We start from the raw sequence: 7848 nt of genomic DNA on the forward strand, positions 1-7848 counted from the left end.
GGGAAGGGGAAGGGGAAGGGGAAGGGAAGGCATAAACAGACAAAACCCTCAGAAAAACCTCCAACAACTCTAGAACTTTTGAAGAAGTGTGCCCATTCCCTCAGTATTCACATACAGCTGCTGCATCCACTTTTCTTTGCCTGTTTTACTTCACATCAGTGCTCCAGGTTACGGAGCAGGTGTAGCATCAGCACCTTAGCTGGGAAACAGACCTCATTTAATGTCAGTGGAGACTCCTGCTGAATTTTTCAGGGCTTCGATCAAGCATGGAAAACCTCAATAATGAATTTTACTGTATTCAAAAGAAATATTTTATTATGTCAGGTGTTCTCCGTGTCAACAGGAGACTCTCTTGGCTGAAACAGAACAGGTCTACAAGGAGGGGCTAATCATTTGGAGCACACCACTTGGTTGAGCATGGGTTAATGGTTTCCCATGATTGACTTACTGTGCCTTAATCATTCACCTCTTGACTGCCCAGGAGTGGTAACTTGCTGTGTGCACACTCAGAGCATATCAGAGCTGTGTCTTCAAGTGCCTTTGCCTAAACCCCCATAGAGCTGAGTCAACTACTTGCACTTGTCTATCTATTATTTCAGTGCCCAATTTAAGACATGTCTAAAGAGTCTGATTAGTCAGGAAGCACAGCACTCCCAGTCACGGAAAAACAGTCGCCTTTAAATTGTTTCCAAGTCAAGATCCAAAATTACAAGTCCTTTTGAAACATTAGGATACAGCAAGAAAAGATTTACAGGCTGTACTTGAGTCTCTGTTTCTCAAATAGCAAAAGACAAAAATGGAAAATGTTTATCCTGAAAATGTTTTCCAGACTCTTTCATTATCTCCATATTCACAATGAACTCCGGCACCACAGCTGGCCCCCGAACACATGGAGATGCTGGCAGATTACACAACTAGCCCAGACATATAGGGGAGAAGAAGGGGTGGGTATTCATTATCTGCACATCCCACAACACTGATAACCATCAGAGAAAGTTCAAAACTTCACTAACTAATAAAGAGTCAGAAACACTTCTAGGCAGACATTTAATTCCACTGCAAGCTCACCCAACCCTGTGAGGTGCTGTGTGTCCTCCATGGGGAGAGGGGACAACTGGAACCTCTGGCTATATCTACCTCACCTTTTCCCAACATGCTGAATGCCTGCATGGTGTGAGGTCTTTTGTGCTGCTTGCCTTGGAGTCATGATACACATCTTTTTAAATACCACTTGGCGATTCCTAGCATGTGGCTGCTCAGTCCATGCTTGATATTAATGGAAATAGACATTGTAGCAATGTGAAAAAGAAAAAGGATAGACAAGGCCTATCAGCTTTGACAGTATTTGCCCTTTTCCTGGCACACCATGCTGGACATTAAGTGTTACAGGCAAAATACCTTACAGAATTTTTGCTTTTCCTCAAACCAGCAGATTTTCACTTAAAAAACAAGCCCCGAGAAATGAAAATATTCCAAGGTGAGACTAAGATTTCTATACATGCAGAGCAAATACCCTGAGGTAACAATGTCTGGTTTGAAGAAATAAGAAGTTTTCTACACAGATAGGAAAACTTAAAAACCCCAGCTGTTGGTAGACAGCTTCTGTAATAAATAAACCAAATATAAAGCATCAGGAACCTTTACCATGACAACCCGCATGCTCTGAATGTGCCTGGGCAGATCTATTTCCTAGCTTTGCCACCAGGGAAACAAGCAAAATAAACTAATACATGAACAGGAAAATCTGGAGTGAGTTCATATTCTCAGCTCAAAGTTTGGTACTGGCAACACTTGAAAAACCCCGTAGTCCATCTCCTCTGCAAACCCATCACTGATCAGAGGGTGGCATAAACAGCTTTTTCTCAGGGAACAACTAATTTTTATCTCAGTAGCAGAATGATGCAGGTCTGGATTGGCCTGATCTGTCCTGGAGTGGAAAGAATTTGGGGCTTGACGATACTTCAAGGACCTGTTCTAATTCAGACTCTCACCTGCAGTGCTGATACTCCTCAAGCTGGTAAGGATATCTCACTCTACTGTAGCTGTCTGAAATAGCTTCTGGTTTATAACTCTTATCACTCCTTTTGTCTCTGGAAGTGGGACACCATCAGAAAGGTAACCCTGACTTCATTGCAGAACCACATCATGTCCCAAAATAAGCCTCCATATGGAAAAGTAAGGGCGATTTCTCCTCTCCTGCTGTATCACCACACAGCTACAGCAGTAACCTGTTACTACTGGTTTTCAGGGAACTGCAGCCAATTCCCATCCAGAAAGGAAAATGGCATGTTTCACTACATTCTCCCCCAAATACCACAATACTAAAAATGAGGCTGAATTCTTTGGTCCCTAAATGTATCCTTGAATATGTGGAGAAACAGGCACTGAGCACAGAAAGTGCCCCTTTGCAGGTCCTGGTTTTAGGGCTGGCTTCAAGCCATGCAGTATCACAGTGAGCCACAGTTCCAGGCACAAGGGACTAGCAGGCAATGAGTAACTCCAACAATTCATCCTGGGTAAGGCCTAAACTTTTCCACATCATTACTGCTATTCTGCATGACCTTCAGTAGTTCCACTACTAATGGTCTTATTAAGAAATATTCCCTTGCACCATTTAATTAACAACATCAAAACTCCTAGAATGAATAGTATCCTAAAAGTTTTCCATTTACAGATGGATTCTGTTTAGATCAGATAGACATTTCAGATGCCTTTTTACTTAATAAAATAATTAAGTAATAAAAACATTTTCTGAGGAACAGAAAAAATTATTAATGAATTACTAATGAATCAACATTTAAAAGAGTGTTTGAAGAAACAAGGAAAGAAAGTAGAAAAGCTTGTTTGCAGACATCACTGAGTCTTCTGCTTTGCTGGAGTCACCTTGATATAGTGAAGGAGTTCAGCAGAAGTCTCTGCTTTAGCTTTTCTCCCTGCCTTGTCAGTTGAGCAGGCTTGTTGCAAGCTCCTAGCTGATAAGACACAACCACTGGCAGTAAAAAAAATATTGCTGAATCTTAGAGTACAGTGTTCACCAGTCATTTTCACAGTAAATCTGTGTGAACTCTAACACACATTCAAACAACTTTTTTTTTCTGGTAAAGAGAATTCCACATTAAATGCAATTATTCAAGCAAAAGAGCCTGATGGTGGTACGAGTACTGGCTAATAATGGAAAAAGGGTCTGCAAAAGAATTTAGTCAGGAATGGTTCAGAATGCAGGGCCAACATGCTTCGACAGAGAATCACAAATTCTGCAGCAGTTTCTCTTGAATGAGACATGCTTTAAGCATAAAATAATTGAAGCTTAATATACCGAAAAGTTGTCCTGTCTTTTGAAAACTTAAATGCCATCAATCCCTTGATGACTGACCAGTATGGAAGACAAAGGCTCTTCACATCTGGATTATGCCAAGACATTTTCAGGATTTCTTTTTTTTTTTTAAATGCAGATTGATAGTTTGTTCTTTTTCACTTGTTTTGCACAGGCAGGTGTATTTTGTGGCTTTGAAGCCCACATCAGAGAATATGCTTCCAGCAGATCAGACCTTCACTCAGGGAGCATACCATCTCAGGGCAACCCCATCAAGCAACCAAAGTCATCTGTGTATCCCTGGGTGCTATGTTTTTTCCTACGGCTTGAAATATGAATTGTTTTTCCTCTTGAATTTTTGTGCCAGATAAAATACGGCTCTCAACAAGCCTGAACTGAAGCAGATGAACCTTCCCAACTAGTGGCAGAACTGACTGAGAGTGGCAAAGGCCTCCTTCTGTCCTAAACAATACCAAAAGTCAGACCTGCACACGTTGCTAGCTGGATTTGCATCTTCCACTTCAACGCTAACTCCAGTGCTAATCCACTGCTCTCATCTACGGCAGGGCTGTGTGCTGCACACACATGGAAGGGCAGAGGAGTGTGCAGTGCTGCCACCAGAAGATCATTCCATCACTCCAAGTCCCTGTTATCGATGTTTGTGTATTGGAGCTCCTCTCTGATAATGGTGCTTGTGTCTCTTTCCCTGTAAGACTAGGAGAGAACTCTGAGTGCTGCCAAAGGAGCAGCTTCAACACATGCAGATGTTTTGCAGGCACTTCATGGGCTTTGTTTCTTTCATTTGCTGAGACAGAGGACAAGAAAGGCAGGTTACTTATCACTTCTCAGTAAGTGTGTTCTGCAGGCTGTCTGTAGAATTGAAGTTGACTTTCCAGGCAGTGAGGTTTGCAAGGCAAATCACCATGTCACTGACAAGAACATTATTGTTCTAATGTGCTGTACAAGTGCTAGAAAGTGGCCAAAGAGCAGCAGAGTGATTTAAATTCCCCTGGCAAGGCAGGCTGGGTTGTATACAACCCTGGAGTAAAGAACACATTTCCTTTTCTTTCAGAAGGACATCCTCGATAAGAAGATATGGGAGACAGAGCTTATGCCTGCAATTTATGCACAAAACAAATACCGGGGGCAACACAGACCTTGACTCATGAAAAACAATCTCTGTGTGTGGTAGTTTCTATGCAGTTAGCAGAGAATGTCAATTGTCTCCAAGTGCCTTGCAAAGACATCCTCTGAGCTGCTCTCTGTGCTGGGCAGTGACAGCAGAGCCAGCAGCAGATGGAAGAGGTGCAGCCCAGCCCCAACCATGGCCCTGGCTTGGCTGGCTGATGCTGACACCAGGCTGAGATGCTGCTGGGCACATGAGGGTGGCCCAGCAGCAAATGGTACCCACAGCATTGCCCACTCCTGGAATCAGAGCCCAGCTCTGTGGCTGAGCCGCTAAGCACAAAAACTCTGCACAGGGCTCACCACTGTCCTAGAGCAGTCAGGAGTATTTGGCAGGGGCAGCTGAGGCTGTGCTTGGGCTTTGTTTGTGCCACCCAGCAGAGCTGATCAGCTGTTTCCCAGTCCCTTCTCAATACAGCCCTGCAGTACCACTCACACATCAGAGGCTTCAGCCTCTATTCCTCTCATCTGCTTAGGTGGCACTGAAATTCTTCACAGATTCACCCACTACTGAATTTAGGCAAACCCCCACAAAAACCACAGATACATTATCACTTATTTTCCCTGGGCCATATCCCAGCACTACTTGATCAGAGGTTCCATGCTTTGTTTTGCTCAACAAGATCAATAAAGACAGTGCTAATTACTGTACCAGGGCTTCTCTTCCCTCTTCTTTTACCTCACAGGGCTAGCTGTGTGCTAAACCATGTTATCCCATTTAGGTAAAGGTCTCATTAAGTTCAGTGACTACTTTGAGAATTACTGGATCCAATGAAAATAAAACATACTCATACCAAATAATTTTCCCTCATTAAAAAAAACGTAATTACAGAAAATCCTATAATATTTCAAAATTCTATTCCAGCAGCCAGTAGATTCATGACTGCATATGAGCCTTCCAAACATTTGCATAATTAAAGCTCAGCCAGGAATTAATGAACTGAAAGCATTTTAAAGAAAATTAAGAAACCTGCTTGGATAGTGATAATAATTTTCTTAATAAGATACATTTATAGTGAAATCAAACCTAACTAGCCTCCAGATATTCACTTCATAACAATTTAAGAGCATGTGAAAGCACACCCATATAATATATATATTTTATTAGATATAATCTCCAGGTTTTTAAAAGAAGCCTAAAATAAGACTAAAGGAGGTGCTCTTCCCCTAAGCAAGGCTCTGTGCTATGAGCTGCACATGCAGCCACTACAGTAATATTCTGGCAGCTGTAATGATGTGTAGGAAAAATAAATGGCAGTAGTGCATAACTTAGAGTAAGCTGGCTCTTCACTCATATGAACTTTTTAACAAAGGCAAGTCTTTGGCAATAAAAAGAAAGAGACTGGCAAAAACTTGACAAGAAAAATGCAAGAGATCTTTAGGTCTTTTTTTTTTTTTGTCCTCTGTAGTTTATGGTCTTAATTTTAACTTTCTTTCTTTCTCTGCTTTTATTTCTTATGCCCTGAGACATCACAAAACACACAGCCATGAGATATTTGTGCTTTTCTGTCTCACTCAAGTGAGCAAATAGCATATATAAAAAGTAGGATAAAAATAACACTAACAGCAAGCAGAATTCCAAACATGAAACAAAGCAACTGAGCCTCTAGACAGTTTGTTGCCAAGAACACAAGTCAATGCATTTGCTGTCATTCCATAGAGCCCCAACTGTTGCTAATTTAAATCACACCATCATGACCCACTGCAAGGGCTGCTTGTAGGCTTGGCTATTGACTGTAGCTCCCACAGAGAAAAACAAAACTAAGAAACACACACAAGGCTGAAATGTTGCTGATAAAAATTTATCAGATGTTCCAAAAATGAATCAATCAAAGCAAAATCACCTAGAGCAGCTTTCTTAAAAAAAAATAACATCCAGAGAAACATCCCAACTGCTACCTTCCCCCCCTCACCCCCTCCAAAAGTTAACCTCACCTAAATCCTGTAAAAACCTTTATCTTATTTTCAAAACTGCCTTGGGGTCAGAACTTAAAATCTTAGTCATTGAGAGCTCAGGTGTAACGAAAAGTCAAGGATTTTAGCTTTTCAGTTACACACCTACAATGAAGACAGATGCTTAGTGGGATTTCCAGAAGCAGCTTGACAGCCGCCTTGTGTTGGCTTTAACTTGTGCTCAATGCTGAGGTCCTTCTGAAAATCTCATTTCTGTGCATTTTGAGGAACAGAAACATTATTTAAGAGAAATGCCCTGCAGGTACTTGGAAAATGTCCCCTTGGTGGAGGAGTTCCAAGGGCTGGGGCAGCCTGATGGCAGCAGAGCAGTGACATCCAGAATAAGGTGAAATAAGCAGACAGTGCAATGGAAAAAATAATTTCTCTCTGGCCCAGGCATGGCCTCATGCCCTCACAGACATAATTTCTCCCACTGCTCTGAGAGAAGAGCAGGAATTATTCAGGGAACACTTGTTTCCTTAGATTACTGTCCCACAGTGGTAAGGAGGAACAGCCAACTCTTTCTTTGAGCTACAAAGGGATGGACCACAAAGAGATGCTCCCCACCTCCTCACATCAATCTCCTGGCTAGAGGGGGAGGTGGATCCTGCCCCTCACATTGCTGTTTCTCGCCAGCTTCAGGAGTTTCCAGCTCTCCAATTCAGCTTGCCCTTGAACTGAATTTTCTATAGACATTCTTGTGTTAGGATTTTCATTTCAGAATCATTTCAGTTTCCTGAGCAAGTACATCTTGATCTTCCTGGGGAGAAAAAAGATGAAATCCAGCATCTCTTTCTAGAGATTAACCTTGCTTCGAAGTAAAGAAAGTACATGGAAGGGCCATCCTAACTGAGTACTATTGCCACCTGTGGTTTGACATTTAGGGAAAGCAGTAAGAACCACGTATGGAAGTGATTTCTTTGAGAGAAGCTGCTGGAAGCTTCTTCTGCGCCTGAGTTAGGCCAATAGCTGGCCAGTTCTGAGAAATGACAGCATTTTGCACCATTGAAAATTAGGTCCACCTCTGTGAATACCACCTTTTAAAAACCACAAGCTTGGGAACTCCTTCTTTCCAGCCTGGAAAGGTATCAGAGCTCTGATGGGGCTGGCCCCGTTCCCCCGCGGCCTGTGCTCCTGGTGGACCATGGCTGCTGACACTCGCTGACACCCCCAAGCTCCAGGCCGAGGACCACCCGCCTCACCAGCGGCTGCAGGGCTGAGGGAGGTGCCCAGCCCAGCCTGAAATCCAACACCATGACTGCCATGACCTGGGCAAGATTTAAACCTTTCACTACACAGATGAGACCTGCAGACCTTGTCCCTCTCTCCAGGGAAAGAAAAGGACAAAGTGACACACAGAAAAACAACATGAAAACATCAATGTCAGTAAAAGGAGT

At 42.6% G+C, this 7848-nt stretch overlaps 1 protein-coding gene across 5 annotated transcripts in view; it reads right to left on the reverse strand.

The window, feature by feature from the left end:
• The window catches only part of IL1RAPL2 (interleukin 1 receptor accessory protein like 2), a 372119-nt gene that overhangs the window by 27606 nt on the left and 336665 nt on the right, over positions 1-7848 (reverse strand). The window lies entirely within an intron of this gene.

Source organism: Parus major, chromosome 4A (assembly GCF_001522545.3).
Source record: "Parus major isolate Abel chromosome 4A, Parus_major1.1, whole genome shotgun sequence".
NCBI classification, from domain to species: Eukaryota; Metazoa; Chordata; class Aves; order Passeriformes; family Paridae; genus Parus; species Parus major.